Below are 23436 nucleotides of genomic sequence, written 5' to 3' on the forward strand. Positions count from 1 at the left end.
GCGGCACTAGCTCTCTGCAGGCGCTCATCATCTCCGGGTCCAGATGGTATATCATACCGAGCCTTGTGCTATCTCGGAGAATCCGCACGGACAGCACTATTGAGTCTCTACAACACCTCATGGCAGGAGGGAAATGTTCCTGACGAATGGAAAGTGAGCCGCCTGGTGCCAATATTGAAGCAGGGCAAATCCCCACTAGAGCTCAGCTCTTACCGCCCGATAGCGTTGGCCAGCTGTGTAGGAAAGATAATGGAACGGATGATCCTTGGCCGCCTGGAATGGTACCTTGAACACTACAAGATTTATCCGAGTTCCATGGCTGGTTTCCGACGTGACCGCTCTTCCATCGACAATGTAGTTGATCTCGTTTCATATGTCCAGCACGAAAGGTCCCGTAAACGTTTATCTGCAGCTTTATTCTTAGATGTGAAAGGGGCATACGATAACGTATTGCATGAGGCTATTCTCGACGCTCTTGTGACGGTTGGCCTAGGTGGCCGAGTATTTTTATGGATTGCAAGTTACCTATCTGCAAGATCATTCTATGTATTAACTGACGATGGCCCAACTACGCGACGCTATACCAGCAAGGGCGTTCCTCAAGGCGGTGCTCTCAGCCCGACGCTATTCAACCTCGCTCTTATTGGGCTTGCTGAACACTTGCCAACTACCACCAAAATTTCAGTATACGCAGACGACATCTGTCTCTGGACTTCGGCAGTCACACGTCCTCAGATACGTGCACGGCTTCAGAGAGCGGCTACTTTGACAGCGAGCTACTTGTGTGAACAAGGTCTCAGCATATCGCCAGAAAAATGCGCCCTAGTGGCGTTTACTCGCAAACCAATGACGCCTTATGTCATCTCAATCAACGGGCGGACCATTTCCTATGTCAGAACCTATAGATTTCTAGGCGTAATTATCGACCGAGACCTCTGTTGGAGCCCGCACGTGGCTTACATGAAACGACGCCTAACAGCAACCTCCCAGTTGTTTAAATACCTGACAGGAAAGACGTGGGGGATGTCAGTAGACGCAATGCTGAGACTCTACAGAGCTCTCTTTCTCGGTTTTTTAAGATACAGTCTACCTGTACTGAACAACACCTGCAAGACAAATATTCGTGTTCTGCAAGCAGCGCAAGCTCAAGCACTCAGAGTTTGTCTTGGTTTGCCGAGATGCACGTCAACTGAGGCAACTATTGCGATTGCTCGGGACCATCCAATGCAGACTCACATCACGGTGGAAACCCTGAGAACGCATATCAGACATTTGGCACGGGCCCCCTATCACCACCTTGCAACACTACCTTCAGACAGGCACCAAGCATCATTCTCAAAAACTATTGTCAAGTACAACGACAAACTTCCCTCGGGCTTCACCGCTGCATCTAAACCATCGATGCCCCCTTGGTGCCTTGTCAGCCCCACAGTCCATCTCAACGTGCCAGGAATCGGGAAAAAGTCTGAGCTGTCGTCGCCTGTGCTGAAACAACTGTCTCTGCTTCTTCTGCACGAGAGGTACGCAGACAGTGCACATATTTATACTGACGGTTCCACAAACATCCAGTGTTCGTCCGGTGCTGCAGTCGTCCCAGAAAGAGGTATTACCATCAGCTTTAGGACTGACCACCCAACGACATCTACATCTGCGGAACTAGCTGCTCTTCGAGCTGCACTTTGTTTTGTCAATCGGGAACCACCTCGACAATGGTCAATTTTCAGCGACTCAAAGGCAGCCCTACAATCTGTACTATCAGCTCTGCGTCGCGGGCCATCTGAACAGCTCGTATTCGATATTAGATGCCTACTTCATACATCACATGAGAAAGGACATCACGTGACGTTTCAGTGGCTGCCAAGTCACTGCGGCGTCATCGGAAATGAAGACGCCGATAAAGCCGCTCGGACAGCTCTTGAAGACACACAGGAAGAGGCCATACCACTTTCACGTTCCGACGCGCGCATTTACATTCGCTCGCCTGTGCAGCCGGTCGACTGCAGTGCCGCCCCCGCGGCACCAAAGGGAACTATGTATCTAGGTAACTTTTCGCCCTAGGGGAGCCTAGGTCCCTAGTTGTCGTGCAAAAAACGCGCCTAGCTCCTGAAACGCCCTAGTCCCCATGCGCGCGCGCGCGAGGCCCATAGAAGTATGCGCTAGCGCAGGGTTTGTGCCAACTCGCCGGAGCGACAGCATAAAGTTAGTCTTTATTCTATGGCGACAGGGTGCACGCAAGCAGCACGACCACGAACGAAGCGATACAAGGTGGAACAGCGCGTTTTACGGCAATCGAAGCTGTGTGTGTGTGACGAAGGTGTATGCGCAAAATAGCACGACCACGAACGAAGGTGGAACATCGCGTTTTGGCGTTTAGTGTGACGCGTTTGTTCGCGCAAACAGCACGACCACGAACGAAGCGATACAAGGTGGAACAGCGCGTGTTACACAATCGAGTTGTGTGTGTGCGTGTGTGACGCGTTTGTTATGCGCAAAGAGCACGACGACGATCGTCTTCTAACTGCGCCAGAGCAAACCGATTGTTGAGTACTACATACGTATTGCGCGGGCGTTAAAACTAGAGAAACACGGGATTGCGACGCGACCAGCCGCAGTGTATAGGACTGTACGTACGTACGTTTTTTAATGTGGCCAATCTTAAAAAGGACGATGGCATTTCTGCACCGGCGGAGAAGTGGGAAATCGTGATTAAATTTGGCCGATCATTGTCAAAAGCAAAGGCTTACCCTTAATTAGGGGTTATCCCCTACCTTCTACTGAAACTGCAGCCTCTAGTAGGCTTCATGCACTTTTGTAGTCATGACACCATACGACGATACCCTCTGACGTGGGGCCCAGACTACTGGAGAGCTGGTTGATCAAGCTTGCTTCAACCTTTTGTTCTTTCATTATGCTACAGTGCTAGAGCGTAGTTTCTTGCTATTAGTAAACTGGCAAAACAACAAAGCTTTGCTACTTTACCCCTTAGTGTTGTGGTTCTTCAGTCAATGACACTAGAGGGGAAAGGAATCGAGATCCAAGCCAAGTGGCAAATTGTGTTTAGTCAGTCTTAAACACCCTTAACTCAATGTTTTAGATGCCTGTGTGGTTGATACCTTGTCTAGTGGAACTTCTTGCCATCCCCAAAATGTGCATAGCACCAGAGGTATAGTTTGACAGCTGTAAGCAGTGCAATTAAGGGAGTGCAGTACCTGTATTGCAGCTTTACACCAGCTAAGATATTGAAGCTTAGGAGTATGTTCATATTTCTCATCTATAGTGTGGCAAGAACTTGTAATCCGCCCTCAAGTTCTGCTGGAGCACAAGCTACTGTTGCTCTTTTGTGCAGCTAGTGTCAGCAGACAAGCTTGCAGTATTGCTAGGTAGAAAAGCACTTAGGCTTCACGACCATCCAAGTCATAAATGAATAAGTGCATGGCTAGAAGTTGTAAATTGCAAGGAACAGTTCAAATGCCATTGAGCATAGTTGCGCTATTGCAATGTATCCTTCGGAGCATTGTACGAGCCATGGTGGTTCCCACATTGTGAAGTGCCACACCAGTGACATATGATGATGCCAGCGTGATCCAGTGTGGCTGTACTTTGTTCTATAAAAACTTTTCATGTGTTTTAGATTATATTTAGTGCAGTATCTGAAAGGTTATGCGCAGATGATAGTTGACCTTACAGCCATTTTTTCTATACAGTCCTTCACTTTCCATCAACTTCAGCAAATCATTGAAGCCCCAAAATAACACATTTAATATTGGTATTCAGATTGAACAGTTTCAGTTCTATGTGTATGTTTCAGAGAACTGGACCAAACATCAAGAATGAAAATTTAGCTACCTATTGATGCTGTAGCTTTAGGCTCTGCAGGAACCATTTATCTGCAGCACCCAACTTATCCCGTATTTGATGGATCGTGACAGATGTGTGAAGAAGCACGAGTGTTATGCAGAACAGTTTTCAAGAGGTAATGAACCTCTGCCATATACATAAATAACTGGAAGCCTTCTCCTAAGGAAATGTTCGTGCTCTGCACTGTAACATCGACAAGTCCCTCCCTAAGATAAGGTGATAAAGAGAGCTGGTTTTATGAATCTGTTGTATTTCCACAATTTTAACATGGTATAAGTGAGGCCCAAGGCATAAATGGGACTGTGTGCTGTTCTGTATGCGTGCTGCGCTTATTGTACAGATCAATAGTAGCCAATCAATAGCCATTTTATTGAAGATGCAAACTGGATCATATCCTAGGGCCAACTCACTGTCAATGAAAACTGTTATACTGGCTTTCTGCACTGTTTATTGATCATGGACTTCTTTTTGAGGTGCGATTGAAGTCCCTCAAAATCTTACTTAAACTATGAATTGCAACTGGGAGAACGTGTCCGTTCATTAGGACCACACTTTTTGTATTTAGCTCTCATCATTGTAAACAGCTTCATAATGAGAGGAACCTCAGACGAAATGCTTATTTTTTCCTCGCATCCTTCTTCTGCCTTCTTTGTAAGCACAAACTATGGCCATGTAAACAAGGTAATCTTGCATTTATCCTGTCTACAAGTGCCTCTTTTGACATTCATGCCTGTATTGCCTTTTCAGTGCCTAAAAATTCCCTTTTTCCTTCTTTTCTCATGACTCCATTTTGTTAAACAAGAACCACTGAACAGTAATGAATCTGAACAGTAATGACGAAAGCATTGTGCGGGAATATGCAAGGTGATCAGGAAATGTAAAATGAGTCATACACCCGATTGTAGCAAACTGTTACAGAGAAAACCCATGCAGGTTTCTCGGAAATTCTTCACAAACCTACCACATGCTTCAGACTGCTCCTGTGATTCAGATGTCTGCGATAATACGTAAAAGTAGGTTCTCATGGGCACATCTATTCTCTAGTTCATGAAGTCTTCATTCCAGAGAGCCTCACCATGCCATAACACTAACCCCCGTATTCAGAAATGCATCTTAACTTGAAGCCCATGCTTGACTCGATTTAAATGACGCCTGTCGTGAACACACCATAAGCAATGCAATGAGCATCTTGGGCACATTCACACCATACGTCATTTATATCAAGTCAAGCATGAGCTTCAAGATGTATTGCTGAATACGGCAGTAAGACTTGATAAAGGTTGCTATTATTTGTCCAATGTTTCAGTTTTCTCAAGAATATCTAGCTTTTTCTGAATGCTACCAATTCTTGCTTCATTCTCCTTTTCACGACATGTGCTTCATGGCAATCTCTCATCTTTCCATCCCTTCTCCTTTCCCATGCTGTTGGCCAACGTGCAGGTGTTGTCTATGCGCTAGACAGTTACGATGTGGTCAGCAGGCTTTGCATTTCTCTGTCAACTAATTTCTCTCTTTGCTTTTGTGATCAAGTCCGCCTGACCCTTAGCTTACTGTATACAATGAAAACAAAGCCCTTTTTTTTCATGAAATGGGCAAGCACTTGCATCTCTTGCAAAGGATCTTCTAGTAAAGTTTCTCGTTCCTGCAATCACACTGAACATGCACATCCATCATAATTTTTATGCATCTAAAACGCACCACCAGAAAGAGTAACAAAAACCAGCTATATTTTCAGATAACACTTGTGGCTAAGAAAGCAAACCAACACCAATTATGGGTGGTCTCCATTTTTTTTTTTTTTTTTCAACATGCAAGGAGCATTGTGCACACACCTCTCAAGCATAAATGGAGCACGTATGAGCCATGATGCCTCAATGGCTCCCATGTCTGATCACCCAAAAGAAGGCAGGCCAAACATAAAATTTGTTTTTTGGAAGTTCCGTTTATTATAGCTAAAACTTTATCTTGAAAACACAAAAAGTAGTCTTCATTTCAAGACCGTGCAACCTCTGGCTGTATTTTGCAGAGCATGAAAACATGAAAATATACTAAATTGAAATGGCAACAGCAAAGAAACACTGGCTTCCATCTTCTGCAATGCAGAAGAGAGTGACACTGTACACAGTAATCCAAAGTATGGACCCAACTTGGTCGTAGCATACATGCTCTGTGCTGATGTAACTTTAATTAGAACTGAAGTGTGGCATCCACTACTCGCCTGTGTCGTCAAAGGCCATTTCATGTTGCCACACATTCTTTATCCGCTACCTGAAACGATTACATTACACCATGAGGATGACAAAGCTCACATGCATTAGAGGAAAATTGGTTGGCTATCTTGTCTCCCATACAACTCCGCCAAATACCTGCAATTAGTGTAAGTATGCTAGTTCCTTGCACTGTTTCCCATAACATCTTTGTTGAAGGTACTGGGTAACAATATCTCAATCACTTCACAAACTGCGGATATTATTGTTAATTTTTAAAGCGAACAGCTTTATTTGCCTCTCGACAGCACATGGCATAATTTGTTTAATGTAAAAGGTTGAAGCAATTCATCGGCATGCGCTTCACAATGTGCCTTGCAAAGATTCCTCATTAGCAAATATACTGTTTCGAGAGTTTTCATTTCAGTTTGCTGACACAATGACAAGAGACAGGAGGGAAGCTATGAAGCTGCTTGTCTCTCCGCACCAAAAGCCAGCACCTATAGACTCTGCTAAAGATGTACTTCTCAAAATCTGGCTACTCCTTGACCAATCTGTGCAAAAATGTTAAATATGTGAGTCAGAAGCTATGTCAATCAGGCTGCTGCCACTCAAAGGGCAAAGCTCCTTGAAACAGCAAAGCTCAAAAAAGAAGGAAAGAAGAGCACGTGTGAATGTTTCATGCTTTATCATGTAGAATAAAGGTTTCACCAACGCCAGGAATGCCACGCATCAGTGCCAGCGGGAACATCGTCTTGAGAATGGCTCCTTGATTTGGATTACATATTTCAACTAACAATTCTGCTGTATTGATTTATAGGTTGTATTTATGAAATCAGCAGCAATTCTGCTCGTACAGTTTGAGAAATACGCCAAAATTGATGCATGGTTCTTTCACATAAGAATTTGAAGGATAAATTCTAGGAAGCGTTACAAAGGCAGAAACAGTGTTCGAAGGTGTCAGAATGAGGGCCATGAAATGAGGTCCTTGACTAACCGAACAGTGCCGCTGCTGCAGACATTTTAAGCATGAAATGCTTTTAGCTCCTGTTGTCAGCCACCTTCAATGAACCAAAAGCCAGAGTCATTATCCTGTCACTCAAACCAGCTCATCCGGGCAAACAGTCAAGACTGCAATACATATGCTAGTTACTTCCCAAACGTGTTACAAAAGATATTGCTTCCGAGTTCTAAATATTTGCTCACAATATCACTCAAGCTGTAACTTCTAGTACGCTGAAGTTTTATTGGTCACTTCTAATAGCGACGTTCAGAGGCAGATACAAGGCACTGTACACTTGATTGTCATTTTTTGGCACTGAGACACAGTTGCTTGTGCTCTTTTCAATGCCAGCAGTCCGCGAGGTCCACGGCGCATCTCGTGGACCGAGACGAGACTTGCAATGGGGTTCTGTCTTTGACAGGAAACTTGCTTCCATATGGACCAATGTACAGTTGCGTGGTGCGGTGGGGTGGGGTGTGCCGTTGGGAATGTACGCTACACCCATTTTAAGATTGTGGCTAGTATCATCTACAATCAATCTGCTTTGTTGGCAGCCATTTCGTGCTTACATCCACTCTCGATTACAGGAGAGCCAGTATTTTTTAGTGTCACCAGAACAGCCTGAAAATTCTCATACAAAATTCTCCAAAGAGCGCAAGCGCTTCCGAGCTTTTTTAGTCTGTACATTCCAGCTATCTGAAATGAATCCAAGAAAGTAGTGGATGTTAAGGATATGATCATAGAGCTATGGCATATTACTTCGAGGTAGATGAAGTGGTACATGAAGGTGTCTTGTGTATTCTATTTCAGTGATAACATCATAGTGAACTGTGTTCAGGAGAGATGCCGCACTAGTGCAGCCAGCATCAAGTGCAATCAAAATGTGGCTTTGCTGTTGTTGAAAGCAGATATTACATTCGCCCTACAGCAGAAAGGAAACGAAGCAACACCTTTAAGAAGGCAGTCCCCAAACAGCAAAAAAAAAAAAAAGGTTGGAGGACACTTAAGCTGCGCCTTTAAGAGTGGAACACGATAGCATTAAAAGATCCCTGGCTGCTTCTCACGCTTCCGGGCAGCTGCAGCTTATGCTTCTGTAATGTTTTCCTGGAAATGCTGGTGGCAAACGCTATGCACGAAGGCGAGCTTTCTGGGGTGTGCCACTCCTAAGACAGACCTGAAATGGCAGCTGGAAAAGGGGTTTGTGTTTGAGTTTCTGCACAACAGAATTATTTTTTCTCGCATATTCAAATTACAATCCAACGCTATCATGTCTCGAGGTTGTGTGCAAGTCATACTTTATGAATTTTTCACACATTCTACTTTGAGAATTTTAATTCGTTCAGTAACGCCTATGTGCCACGTGGAGGGCCTGCATGAATCGGGATGCATGGTTTGGGATTAATTTTCTCATGAAAAAGGTCGCCAACACCACTGCTGGATTTTCAGCGACATGGGGCCCTGAACGCTACGGCTGTTAATATTGTGAATCAGTTCCAAGCCAACAGCACATGTGCCATGCACAAAAAAAAATCAAAGTAGATGCACTTGCGCACTTCCCAAACATTTTTTTACAAGAAAGGCAGAGGAAAAACCTATGCTGCTAAGACATCAGATGAGTAATATGTAAAACATGCAATATAAAGTTTAATTGTACACACGACAAGGACTATATGGTAACGTAGATTGGAGACGGAGTCTTGCAGAATATACGCTTCTCTTTAATGGCGGGCCAGAACAAGAGCGTGCAGCTTACGCACTTCATCGTCTTTAGTGGCACCGACCTTTGCGCGCACCGTCCTGCGGTGCAGGAGCCCCACATCTTTGTGTCAATTGCCTCCCATGAGAAAAGCGACCGTCTCGGTCGCGTCAAAAAGTTATTTCAGTGACATAAGAAATGGAGCTCCTCAGATGCATCTCGGCATTCACGTATGCGCATAGTATGGTTTCATGCGCACTACGTGAACAACTTCAGCGGGAGGACGACGACAGAGTGAACTGGGGTCAGAACTGTAAGGGACCACTTCCTAGGTCATGTCACAGAGGCGGCGTGTAACCTTGTAAGGACCAAAATACCGGCGGATCAACTTTTTTGAGAGTCCACGGCGGCGGACAGGCATCCAGACCCACACGCAGCCGCCGGTATTGTAATGGATGTCGCGTCGACCCTAGTTGTATCGAAGGGTGTCAGGGCTATTATCAGCCAGTGGTAGCATGGCGTCAAGTGTTGACCTGACGTGGCGCCCGTATACAAGTTTGAACGGCGTAAACTGTGTAGTCTCCTGTACAGCAGTGTTATACACGAAAGTCACATAGGGTAAGATCGCGTCCCACGTCTTGTGCTCTATGTCGACATACACGGAGAACAAATCAGCCAGCGTTCTGTTCAGACGTTCCGTTAATCCATTGGTTTGAGGGTGATATGCAGTGCTCTTGTGGTGAGAGCTATGCGTCAGCTGGAGAACATCCTGCATAAGTTCCACTGTAAATGCTGTACCGCAGTCAGTGATGAGAACAGACGGTGCACCATGTCGTAGGACGATGTCGCGTACAAAGAACTTGGCCACTTCATATGAATTTGCTTGCGGAATAGCTTCAGTTTCGGCGTACCGGGTTAAGTAGTCGGTAGCGACGACTATCCATCTGTTGTGCGAAGAGGTCACTGGGAACGGTCCAAGTAGATCCATTCTATTTGTTGGAACGGTGCTTGAGGAAGGTCCACAGGATGGAGAAAGCCAGTCGGTTTAACTGGTGCTTTCTTGCGGCGCTGACAGTCGCGGCAGGTCTTCATGTACAGTTGCACAGAGGAATAAAACCGGGGCCAGTAATACTTCTGTCGTATCCTTGCCTAAAGTCTTGGCAAATCCCAGGTGTCCCGCACATGGCTCATCATGGCAGGCTCGCAAAATGTCGTGGCGTAGTGCCGATGGCACGACAAGGAGGTACGTATTGGGGCCGCTTCCGCAGTTTTTCCTGTAAAGGACGTTGTTGTACAAGTAGTATGATGATAAGCCGCGCACGAGCGAGCGGGGTAAAACACCTTCAACTCCTTGGAGGTGTTCGATCCGCGGCAGCAGCTCAGCGTCAGCGCGCTGGTGCTCAGCCATCTTTATGGCGTCGATAACGCCGACAAATGGCAAGTCATGGTCAGGGTCCGATGAGGTCGTAGAGAGTGGTGCTCGTGACAAACAGTCAGCGTCACTGTGCTTCCTGCCAGATCAGTAGACAACTGTAATATCATACTCTTGTAAGCGCAGGCTCCAATGGGCTAGTCTGCCTGAAGGATCTATTGAGGTTGGCAAGCCAGCACAGGGCGTGGTTGATCGCTGACAGCGTTAAAGGGTTTACCGTACAAGTAGGGTCAGAATTTGCCAATTGCCCACACAACCGCTAAGCATTCCTTTTCAGTAGTTGAGTAGTTTTTCTCAGCCTTGGTGAGACTGCGGCTTGCATAAGCAACGGTGCGTTCCGCACCAGCTTGCCACTGCACAAGTGCCGAGACTCGCATTGCTGGAGTCAGTATGGATTTCAGTGTCAGCGTCTTCGTTGAAATGAGCAAGTATCGGGGCCTCTTGCTGCTGCTCATCAAGACTGCTGCTGCTCATCCGCCCAAATGAAAGGCACATCGTCGCATGTAAGCCCTGTCAGAGGCTCAGCAATTCTCGAGAAGCCCTTGACGAAGCGCCCATAATATGCGCACAAACTAAGGAAGCGTTGGACAGCCTTCTTGTCTGTGGGTGGTGAAAACTCGGCGACGGCAGCTAACTTGTCGGGGTCTGGTCGGACGCCTTGAGGACCAACGACATGGCGAAAAAATTTGAGCTCTTGGAACCTGAAGTACCATTTCTCAGGCTTGATGGTGAGGCCGGCAGTATGGATCGCAGTGAGGACACTCTCGAGTCATGTGAGATGTTCGTCAAACGTGCTCGAGAACACGACGACATCGTCCAAGTATACGAGGCAGGTTTGCCGTTTGAGTTCAGCAAGCACGGTATGCTGGTGGTATTAAAGGTGGCAGGTGAGGAACAGAGACCGAAGGGGAGAACTCTGAACTCATAAAGCCCATCAGGTGTCACAAATGCTGTTTTTTCACGATCCTGTTCATCAACTTCGATTTGCCAATATCCTGATTTAAGATCCAACAAAGAAAAAAACTTGGCATGTTGTAGACGATCCATTGCGTCGTCGATGTGTGGCAATGAATAAACATCACGCTTGGTGACACGGTTCAACTTTCTGTAATCTACACAGAAGCGTAGTGTGTTGTCTTTCTTTCTGACTAACACTGCAGGGGAGGCCCACGGGCTGGTGGATGGCTGGATCACGTCGTCTTGGAGCATCTCTTTCACCTGATGCTTGATCGCTTCCCTTTCCACTGGAGACCCTCTGTAAGGATGCTGACAGACAGGACGTGCAGACTCGTCTGTAATAATGTGGTGCTTTGTGATGGACGTGCGCCGCACTTTGGATGACGTTGAAAAACAGTCCACAAATTCATTCACAAGACTCAGTAGACGGTCTTTCTGATGGTCTGGCAGAGCGGCGTTAAAGTGAATCTGTTCTTTTAGGCTGGGTAACCCAGATTGCTGAGACGATGCGGTTTCCAATGTGGCAATGTCAGTAACGCTGGTGATTTCTCGAGGAAATGAGCTCAGTTCAGCCATTTCGTTCGTCGCGGTACATGCCGATACTTGTTGCTAAAGTTTGTTAGCAAAATGACTGAACATTTGTTTTGCACCCGAAGAAGCCCTCTGGCTATACAAATGTGGCGCTCAAGAAGCAGGGGCATGTTTGCCTCAGCAATTCCTTCGGCGGCGTCCTCCATGTCGCATCGGACAAGGGTAAGCACGCTACTCTTGGGTGGCAACGTGATGTGATCGTCAGTTACGCAAAGCGCGATGTCACGGTCGTTGTCATTACTGTTCGCCATGGCTTGCGTAGTCGTGAAGCTGACTCTAGACTCTTGCAGGTCGATGATGGCACTGTTCGCCTCAAGGAAATCCATGCCGAGTATAAGGCCCTTTGAACATTCAGGAAGAATGACGAAGTCGCCGATGTACGTGAAGCCCTGCATGTTGACTCGTGCCGTGCACCGACCCATTGGAGTTATGAGATGCCCTCCTACAGTACGAATCCGAGTTCCGGTCCATTGCGTCGAAACTTTGTTCAGCATACACGCGAGATTCTGGCTCATGACAGACGTGTCTGCACCCATGTCGATTAACGCCGTGACTTCGTGGTCATCTATGGTAACTCGTACGTCGCAGGATACTGACACGGAACTACACTGCTTTCTCTGCATCTCAATTACGTCATATCGCGGTCGTCGTAGTGGAGGATCTTCAGCGTTCGCAACGTCAGCAACCTCACCTGCGCAGGTCGCTGGACTTAGTTTTCCTGGGAGGCAGGGCTGGGTGAGCAACGCCTCGTTGCTCTCGATGTGAGGAGGGGGCTGGAAGACCAGTTTCGGGCGGGTGACGGTGACCGGGGTTTAAGGAATCGTGGAGCAAACAAGGTCCTGGCCTCTGCGAGGTATGCTTCAAACTCCAGGGGGCGTTCACCATTGCACGGGCACGGTGCATTCAGTGAAAATCCAAGGAGCCCAGCTCGACGGTAAGGACACGCCCTGTAGAGGTGATCAGCTTCATCGCAATAAAAATACAAGGGCCTCCGGTTTGCGGTGCGCCATACGTCGCTCTTGCGGGGTGGTCGTGTTTCAGCCATGAATGGCGTGCGGCGAGGCCTGAAGTCGCCAGTCGCTTGTTCAACGGCGTGCACACCATGAAAGTCCGGGACGTCGCTCACATCGCGAAAAATACGAACTCCACGTTGCTTCCGCATACGACATGCAAGGTTGTGGCTGCCGTACCTCGTGCTGTGGTGTCTCGCTTCACTCTGGGACTTCGACTGACTGCCTGATTTCCTCCCGGACGACCTCAGCCAGATCAAGCCGCTGTACCGATGCTGGAGCCACCTGAAGATTTTGAAGCTACTCTCGAACGATAAACCTAATGAGCTCCCGCAAGGCGTCGGTATTGTCCAGGGGTATAGCGAGAGAGTCATGCGATAGGGTCGACACGTCGCGGTTCTGCCTTGTTCGCTGCTGCAGTGCCTTTTCCATTGATACGGCTTCCGCGAGAAACTCTGCAACAGTCTTTGGTGGGTTGCATATTAGGGCACCGAATAACTCTTGCTTGACACTGCGCATCAAGTTCCTGAGCTTCTTTTCTTCCGGCATGGATAGATCCGCGCGTCGGAAAAGTCGGCATATATCTTCGAGAAACATTGCGACGCTTTCATTCGGCCTCTGTACTCTCGCCTGAATTGCAGATTCAGCTCGCTCCTTGTGATCGAAGCTGGCGTATGTGCCGATTAGCTGTTGTCAGAATTCGTCCCATGTCGATAGGGCACCGCTTCACGATTCTCAAACCATGTCCACACATAGTCCTTGAGGGCAAAGTAGCCGTTCCATAGCTTGCGCTCTGGAGTCCAGCCGTTGAATTCTGCAACACGCTCAAAGTGATCGAGCCAGTCCTCTACATCCTCAAAGGTGTCCCCATGAAAGGACGTGGGGATTCGTGGCTGGTTGAGGACGACCTCGGTCGGCGCGGTCGAGGAAGATGGAACCGATGTATTCGTCCTTCTTACTTGACTGCGTAGAGGCTCATGCTCAGGCGGCAGTCCTTGAAGTCGGCAGCTTGTCCGTACTTGCACAGTAGTCAGCTTGACCGGACTTCGTACTGGGTTTGTAGGCGGTGTTCGATCTGGGAGTGGTAGCACGTACCCCGCACCTCCACCAGAAAAATGTAACGCAGATTGGAGACGGAGTCTTGCAAAATATACGCTTCTCTTTAATAGGGGGCCAGAACAAGAGCGTGTAGCTTACGCACTTCGTGTTTCATAGCGCCGACCTTTGCGCGCGCCGTTCTGCGGTGCGGGAGCCCCACATCTTTGTGTCAATATGCACCAATTGCACGCAGAATTGACGTCAACTCAGGGTGAAGGTCGCTTTCCAAGTTCTACCTGGTGTTGTCTACAGGCAACAAACGCACTGCTGAAGAAGCTTACACAAGCATTTTTCATTTTCCTTCACTGTCTTTAGTCTCTGTGTATTTTGTACATTTCCACCAAACCTAAATGTTTTCCCTGGGGTTTTTCATGTTTCATCCCTAACAGTTAATGCTCATTACAGTGTTGAAGATGTTTGCATGCTTTTTTCTTCTATGCACCACACTTAAAGAAGAGCCATCCTGTCAGCCACCTAGGTCTACTCCTTTTGCTTAACTACATTTTGGAGCCCAATGACGAGAAAGACTTCTCTAGCATACCTGAAGGTGATGTAGAACAGGATTAGCGGCTGCGTGAGATATTTGAAGACATAATGATTTTTTTTCCAGACAAGATTTGAAACATGAGTTCCAAATTTATTAGCTTTCTTTTACCATTTTTTATAAGGCTATTGAGTAAAACCATCTTCATCTTCAATTACTGACTGAATTAATCTTTCATAGTAGCAACATTCTTGTATCATATAGCGTGTGTTGATGTTGGGCAGTGTTTTCGCAATAACAGCCTTTAGAGAGTTTTTATCTATATGTAGCTGTTCGTCAGTCTTCTTCCCAGTAACACCTGCCATACATAGTGGCATGCAGATTGAAGTGTTCGGAACTAGGAATGCTACATTGAGGTTGATGTGGCTTCAGAAATTTACCACCAGACACTCGTGAGCCATGCAGGGGTTGTGGAAGCAAATAAATTACATAGGGTGGTGCCTAATGACATCGTGCCCAAAAAGCTTTACTATGTCACCTAGGGCTGCTTGGCTAAGGCCATAATCGGCTTTTGAGGGTTCTCACTCGTATCACCCCCTACCTCCCGGAGGAACTCAACCACTTGAATGGCACCTTGCCACGGGCATCAGTTATTTCTTTTTGTCAGAGATGATTATTAGACACGATTTCTTGTATCAACCTGAAAACAATGTGGTTCGTGACATTTCAAGAAGGTGGTGATCTCCAAGTTACTGTGGTCACTGTGTAAGGCGACTAGCACAACATCAAGTTCCATCTCGTGCATCAGGCAGAATGCTGCTATTTCCAAATAAATTTGCTAAATAGGTCACAGAGGTGATTGTGAAGGTGAAGTCGAGCGCTTACAGATTGAGAATGTTAATGGTTAAGGAGACTCAAAGCCGCATCCTCAAATACTCTGCGCAGCTTGCATGACAATGTTGAAACTCAAGCCTGCGTCCTTTGGACTAATATTTCACTGTTTTGTATGGCTACTTTTATAGAAGACAAAAGCCAAACTTCTCCAGGTTTAAGATTGGTTTTACGACAGCTATGACAGAGCCAACTCCTTGGTGCACGCTTATGGTAGTGGTGACGAAGCCATCAGGAGCACTCTACACTTTTATGGATTATACAAAAACTGAACAAGCAAGTTCTATGAGCATCATATCCAATTCCTGCAGTAGAGCATACCCTTCAGATACTACGAGTCACAGCTTGGTGTATGAAAAATTGATGCCCAAATTCAGGGTTTTGGCAAATCCCTGAGAAATGACGGAAAGTTCTTGACCACCTTTACAGCACCATTCCATTGGTTTCACTTTAACTGCTCATGCGATTTGGTATCTGGCGTGCCCCAGATCAAATACAATGGTATATGAATGATATTCATCCAGAACTTACATGTGTTGCTTGTCATATGGTCGAGGTTATCAGTTGATGCTCAACTAAACAGCAACACAACAAACTCTGCAGTACATTTGAGGGCACCCACTGGGCAAGAGCTGCCATCAACAAAGAGAAATGTAAGTTTGGCATCACAATAATATCCTACTTGGGGCATATCATGAACGAAAACAAGCTCAAAGCTGTCACAGACATGCCAAGACCATCCTCCAGAACTACAGCTGCTAATGGGCATGACCACCTATCTAGGTTTATTCGCTCCTAACATGACAAACACTACACCCATTGCCCAGCATGCTGTTTTCAAAGCATGGTTTATCTGGAACCCACACAGGTTCAAGAATTCTCAAAATGGAAAGAAATACTTTCTTCAGATCCAGTGCTTGGCTGGCGCTCCTCAAAATGAGAAACCAGCTGCTAATCACAGCTGATGCTTTGTGCTGTGGTCTAGTTGCAGTGCTCAGCCAAAAGCAAGACGATGGGCAACATGTTACTAGATACGCCTCAAGATATTTTGCAGAGACAGAATGCCTGGCTATGCCTAGATATAGAAAGAAGTGCTTTCTTTCTTGCAAGCTTGAGATAAATTCTATAAATGGGGCAACAATCTGTTTCCCAAATCATAAAATGCACACATGATTGATACATTATGAGGCATAATGTACATCTTAGGCAAAGACTTTCCCGCAGCTGATACACTGTCAAGTTCTCATGTGAAGGAGAATAACAGGCACCAGAAGGGCCTACCAAGATTGAAGGCTATGCATGCTGCCTCTCCCCACCTTCTTTACAAGAACTGAAGAAAGAACAAGTACTAGATTAATGCTGCTGCCAACTTCGCATCTTCACTTGAAAGAGCTGGCCAAGGTGTTGCAAAGTCTGAAAGAATTCTGGCTTCACAAGGACGATGTAGTGCAAGACATGTTGACATTGTGGCAACAAAACCATCACGCCCAAGAAGCTACAGGAGCTTACCCACCCAGCACTTCTCACTTGAAGGCCACTTTGGAATCAATAAATGCCTAGCAAGACGACAAAGTACTGCATCATAAATACATACAAACAGCAAATGTCTTCAAGTCATGTCATGCATGCTAGCACCACAGGGCTAAGAGAAGGGTGACACTCCTGCAACTGGGATTCTGAGAAAAGCTGTTACAGAAGTTCACCATGGACATATTTTCTATTGGAGGGGTGCGGTGGCTCATCATAACAAAATACTAGTAAGGGTATCCTGAGCTAGTACTGGCTAGTTTGACAGGACCTGTGGTTGTGACTCAATGCCTCATTGTTTTCACAAGGCGTGCAATAGTGTAGTGGCCGTGAACCACAACAAACTGTAGCTTGGAAAAGGGCGCAGCTCGCTGTTCGCAGAATTCATAAGAATTCCAACAAATGGCATGCAGTCCACACTACCGACACCGCAGTGATCTCACAGAAGCCACTGTAAACTTATCCAAGAACTCCCTTGAGACGTCAGGTGATGCCTACAAGACACGATTATAGACTGAGCCTTCTGAAATATAGCTCCTCGTTAGTGCAAATGCTTACGAGCCGAAGGCTTAGGACTACACTTCAAGCTACTGCAGACAGCTTCTTTCCACAACTCCCGGACCGGAGGAAAATGAAAGTGCATGAGCAAAAGTGCTGGCAGAAACAGAAAACTTACTCTGATGTTGGGCATGGCATGCAAGATCTACCCAATTTGTATCCAGACATTAATGTCCGAGTAGTTGACCTGGAAAATGCAGGCACACTTCAGCAGCCAGGAGATAAGCCCAGGTCATAGTGGATAGAGACGGACAAAAGGACCATTCATCTCAAACAGGACACAACCAGTGCCACTGCCTCTGGCTACATAATCAAGGGTTCGACGAAAGTTCGTCTGATCAGGCATGGAAACGGGAAAAAAAAAAAAGAAAATGTGATCTAAGAAATAATAGTCACACGACTATTATTTGCCAAACATGCGCAGGAACATAGTCACAAGATTGACTGGGACAATGCCACTGTTGTTGCCAAAGAAAAGAACATGTCATCCCGGCGGCTGCTAGAATCACTAATCATTCAATCAACGCCAGCTACGATGAACCAGACACCAGACACTATGCCTGCCATTTACGCATGTTTGTTACGTCACGTGCTGGCTACATAAGTGACGACGATTTCCTGTCCAACTCAGTGAATAAGGAGCCCGTATGCAGTTCCAAAACGTCGGGTTATACATCAGACTTGGTCAGTGACCGTGAACCCCCCTTCACGTCTCTGGCTAAGGGAGAACACAAGCAGCCACAAGACTGTACCAAAGAGGTTCCGTTTTGTAGAGATCCTGGGCATCAACACCATAGAAGTGGACAATGCATAACACCAACTAAGCAGTAAGCAACATGACCCTTTTTATACGGGGAAAGATGTGCTACAAAGATGCTCGTACTACTGTAAGGCTAATGTGCATGCTTGTAGAAAATGATCACAATAAAAAACTCACCTCTTGCTTTGTGCTCAATGTTGAGGCTACTATTCTGAATCACAATTACTTTATCCCACCTAGCTAACAGTTTGCCAAATCTCAAAGAGGTTTTAATAAGAATTTTGTCTCGACTACCCGAAACGCTAGTCTGTGTAGTAGTGTTACACAGTGTTGGGTTCAAATCTGCCATAATCATGAATCCGAATGAACTTGCCCACATTTCAGTTATTCTGCAAAAGTATTTGGCATCACTTCGTTGCTTCTATACGCACTGAGGCAATCACAGCTGTGAAACACATTTAGGTCGTACTGAAGATGTTTTCGGATTCCTGATTAATAAGAATACAGCTGGTAACGTAGAGGACTTCTATAGCATTAACGAGAGGGTGGCAGGTCTCGTTGCGACACTTAATAAGAGGTACAAATTGAAGGTCGTACAGGTCTACGCCCCTACATCCAGTCATGATGACCAGGAAGTCGAAAGCTTCTATGAAGACATGGAATCGGCGATGGGTAAAGGCAAAACAAAATACACTATACTGATGGGCGACTTCAATGCCAAGGTAGGCAAGAAGCAGGCTGGAGACAAGTCAGTGGGGGAATATGGCATAGACACTAAATATAGCAGGGGAGAGTTACTAGTAGACTTTGCAGAACAGAATAATATGCGGATAATTAATACCTTTTTCTGCAAGCAGGACAGCCGAAAGTGCACGTGGAGAAGCCAGAATGATGAGACTAGAAATGAAATAGACTTTATACTCTGCGCAAACCCTGGCATCATACAAGATGTGGACGTGCTCGGCAAGGTGCGCTGCAGTGACCATAGGATGGTAAGAACTCGAATTAGTCTAGACTTGAGGAGGAAATGGAAGAAGCTGGTACATAAGAAGCCGATCAATGAGTTAGCGATAAGAGGGAAAATCGAGGAATTCCGGATCAAGCTACAGAACAGGCATTCGGCTTTGACTCAGGAAGAGGACCTTAGTGTTGGAAGCAATGAACGACAATCTTGTGGGCATCATTAAAAAGTGTGCAATAGAAGTCGGTGGTAATTCCGTTAGACAGGATACCAGTAAGCTATCGCAGGAGACGAAAGATCTGATCAAGACACGTCAATGTATGAAAGCCTCTCACCCTACAGCTAGAATAGAACTGGCAGAACTTTCGAAGTTAATCAACAAGCGTAAGACAGCTGACATAAGGAAGTATAATATGGATAGGATTGAACATGCTCTCAGGAATGGAGGAAGCCTAAAAGCAGTGAAGAAACTAGGAACAGGCAAGAATCAGATGTATGCGTTAAGAAACAAAGCCAGTAATATCATTACTAATATGGATGAGATAGTTCAAGTGGCAGAGGAGTTCTATAGAGATTTATACAGCACTAGTGGCACCCACAACGATAATGGAAGAGAGAATAGTCAAGAGAAATTTGAAATCCCACAAGTAACGCCGGAAGAAGTAATGCTTTGGGAGCTATGCAAAGGGGGAAGGCAGCTGGGGTGGATTACGTAACAGCAGATTTGTTGAAGGATGGTGGGCAGATTGTTCTAGAAAAACTGGCCACCCTGTATACGCAACGCCTCATGACCTCGAGCATACCGGAATCTTGGAAGAACGCTAACATAATCTTAACCCATAAGAAATGGGACGTCAAAGACTTTAAAAATTCTAGACCGATAAGCTTACTGTCCGTTGCCTACAAAGTATTTACAAAGGTAATCGCAAATAGAATCTGGAACACCTTAGACTTCTGTCAACCAAAGGACCAGGCAGGATTCCGTAAAGGCTACTCAACAATAGACCACATTCACACTATCAATCAGGTGATAGAGAAATGTGCGGAATATAACCAACCATTATATATAGCTTTCACTGATTACGAGAAAGCGTTTGATTCAATCGAAACCTCAGCAGTCATGGAGGCATTACGGAATCAGGGTGTACACGAGCCGTATGTAAAAATACTGAAAGATATAATGCTTCACATCAACCATGGTCCTCCATAAAGAAAGCAACAAAATCCCAGTAAAGAAAGGATTCAGGCAGGGAGATATGATCGCTCCAATGCCATTCACAGCGTGCTTACAGGAGGTATACAAAGACCTGGATTGGGAAGAATCGGGGATAAGAGTTAATGGAGAATACTTTAGTAACTTGCGATTCGCTGATGATATTGCCTTGCTTAGTAGCTCAGGGGACCAATTGCAATGCATGCTCACTGATCTGGAGAGGCAAAGCAGAAGGGTGGGTCTAAAAATTAATCTGCAGAAAACTGTTTAACAGTCTCGGTAGAGAACAGCAGTTTACGATAGGTTGCGAGGTACTGGAAGTGGTAAGGGAATACATCTACTTAGGGCAGGTAGTGATCGCGGATCCGGATCATGAGACTGAAATAATCAGAAGAATAAGAATGGGCTGGGGTGCGTTTGGCAGACATTCTCAGATCATGAACAGCAGTTTGCCATTATCCCTCAAGAGAAAAGTGTATAACAGCTGTGTCTTACCAGTACTGACGTAGGGGGCAGAAACCTGGAGGCTTACGAAAAGGGTTCTACTTAAATTGAGGACGACGCAACGAGCTATGGAAAGAAGAATGATGGGTATAATGTTAAGGGATAAGAAAAGAGCAGATTGGGTGAGGGAACAAATGCGAGTTAATGACATCTTAGTTGAAATCAAGAAAAAGAAATGGGCATGGGCAGGACATGTAATGAGAAGGGAAGATAACCGATGGTCATCAAGGGTTACGGACTGGATTCCAAGGGAAGGGAAGCGTAGCAGGGGGCGGCAGAAAGTTAGGTGGGCGGATGAGATTAAGAAGTTTGCAGGGACGGCATGGCCACAATTAGTACATGACCGGGGTTGTTGGAGAAGTATGGGAGAGGCCTTTGTCCTGCAGTGGGCGTAACCAGGCTGATGATGATGATGAAGATGTCAAAGGCCATGTAACATATGTGCTGAAAGGAGCAATGACAACTTACGACATTGACAGATGCCATTCAAATGAGCGTTGCTGTGCCAGTCGAAATTGCTGCTTTGACATTGGCTAAACTTGAGACAGAATAGCATGAGGCAAAGTGAAAAGAGAACAAAGGTGCATTTTTGGAGCTACATCGCCTCATTGCTCCAATGCCCAAGCATTTGATAATTCATTCATACAATGCGACGGCCTACGCAAAGCCACGTTTGGATGAACCAATGTCTGCTTTCAAACAACACAAAATTCCACTTTTTCACGCACTAACCAAGAACTGGCAGGTTTGAGGATTTACGAGTGTCAAGAAATATTGAATCTGTCATTCATATGTGTACACTTTGTCGCATTATCTTCGTATTATCAAGTGTATGCTTGAAAGCGCAGACACTAGTGCTGGCTTGCTAGCTAAACGCACTTTCAAGTGGCAGCTGGTGATAGAAATCTTCGAGCATTTGTCTATAAAAACGTTCGCGTAGATTTCGCTGTATGCTCATGCGCTTTCACTGCAACGCACTGCGTGACCTCTGCCTGTCAGGCCAAGCAGAAGAGCGCCAAGGGACGAAAATTCTTCATTTGGCACTGTAAATACGTATGTCTCTATTATAGTGTGCCTGTATATATACTTCGGCGACGGCAATGATGCCAGCGCTTGCAACAGTCGGCCAATTTAAAGAGCGTGTCACAGCGTTCGCTCTCCATGTGTACAATCTAACACGGCGAGTCTCTTTTTGCATGCGGAAGCAGCCTTCTGGATCTAAAAACACTGATATCGCGCGCGCAACAGAACAAAGGGGCGGTAGTGCGCATAAGGTTAAAATCGTAGTCCGCAAGATATGGGCTATAAATAACGGCTCAAACACGTTACAGATGGGTGTCAATTTAAGGCGTGCAGAGCATTTAAAGCGTACTTTTAGCGAGTACTTCAGGCGGCGTGAGAAATGATGCCTATTCATGCATAAATAACACAAAAAAAAATTATGTGCGCCCCAGATGAGTTGAAAGTGGTCGCAAACAGCTACCTTACCTGTCTATGTGAATGACAGGTGCAGCCTCTGAGCTTCTATACGATCTCTATTCGGTATTCTATTGGGTACAAGAAAGAGTTATTACGCGGAAGGATAAGGAACAGCTTGGGATAACCAAGAAAGCTTAGATGTACCATCGAAGCTCCCATGTTACGCTCACGTCCACGCTCACATCCAATTGACAGGAAGCCGCCATGACACATTTTGACTACCGGAAACAGATGGCGCTTAGAGCCCTAGAATGTTAGAGTTACTTTAAAGAATGTTGAAACAGTTTTTCGTTTAAAACATTTTACGTATTGCTTATTTTAATTGCCAGTTTTCGTTTTCTGTCCAAAGAATTGCCAACAAAAAGTACGATTTACAAACGGTTTATTATCACGAATGGCAGCGAAAACCGAAACCGAAACCAGGGCGACGCACTCGTTGTGGGTACAGTTTTATTAACCTCGATCAATGCCTCGATGATAGTGCAACGAAGCCAGAACATATGTGTACAAGGGCGATGGGTGCTACATTCATAAGAACAATATCTCGACATTGGACAATGCTGCATAACATAAGCTTGCAGCTGTAGTTTTCACACATTTTTTACACATGGTACGCTTCGGTTCTTTTCGGATTTACTCTCGGACACATTTTAAACTGCGCCACTACGCACATGCCAATATTTCGTCACAATTTCTTTAATGCGGCATTTAGTTCATCGAGTACACCGACAAAACTTGCGCGGAAATGCTTTCGAGCACCTGTCTCAGCAATCCCCGCCGCACTCCGCTTCCCCCCCCCCTTTCTTTTTCTATACCACCGCTAATTAATGCACATGTGTTAACCTCCGCATACAAATCACTCGTGGTGTGTCCCTTATTCACTCCGAATTAAAAGTCGGTGCTGTAAACTTACGTACGTACAGTCCTATACACTGCGGCTGGTCGCGTCTCAATCCCGTGTTTCTCTAGTTTTAACGCCCGCGCAATACGTATTTAGTACTCAACAATCGGTTTGCTCTGGCGCAGTTAGAAGACGATCGTCGTCGTGCTCCTTGCGCATAACAAACGCGTCACACACACGCACACACACAACTCGATTGTGCAACACGCGCTGTTCCACCTTGTATCGCTTCGTTCGTGGTCGTGCTGTTTGCGCGAACTAACGCGTCACACACGCAACTCGATTGCTCTGCACGCACCAAACGCC

General features: G+C 45.9%; 1 protein-coding gene and 2 long non-coding RNA genes across 4 annotated transcripts in view; 2 read left to right on the top strand and 1 right to left on the bottom strand.

Moving 5' to 3' along the window:
• Positions 1-23436, top strand: part of LOC126543350 (synaptogenesis protein syg-2-like) — a 961852-nt gene that overhangs the window by 851006 nt on the left and 87410 nt on the right. The gene's annotated exons all lie outside the window — the stretch shown is intronic.
• On the top strand, positions 1969-4634 carry LOC129380597 (uncharacterized). Its single transcript, XR_008608765.2, has 2 exons — positions 1969-2170; positions 2201-4634. It is a non-coding gene; the product is annotated as an uncharacterized lncRNA (long non-coding RNA).
• On the bottom strand, positions 5668-22544 carry LOC129380596 (uncharacterized). 2 transcript variants are annotated; one of them, XR_011893426.1, is made up of 2 exons: positions 22239-22544; positions 5668-7764 (listed from the first exon to the last, which is right to left on the bottom strand). It is a non-coding gene; the product is annotated as an uncharacterized lncRNA (long non-coding RNA). The 2 variants fall into 2 exon arrangements; XR_008608764.2 differs by having other exon boundaries at positions 5668-8254.

Source organism: Dermacentor andersoni, chromosome 1, assembly GCF_023375885.2.
Source record: "Dermacentor andersoni chromosome 1, qqDerAnde1_hic_scaffold, whole genome shotgun sequence".
In the NCBI taxonomy this organism is placed as follows: Eukaryota; Metazoa; Arthropoda; class Arachnida; order Ixodida; family Ixodidae; genus Dermacentor; species Dermacentor andersoni.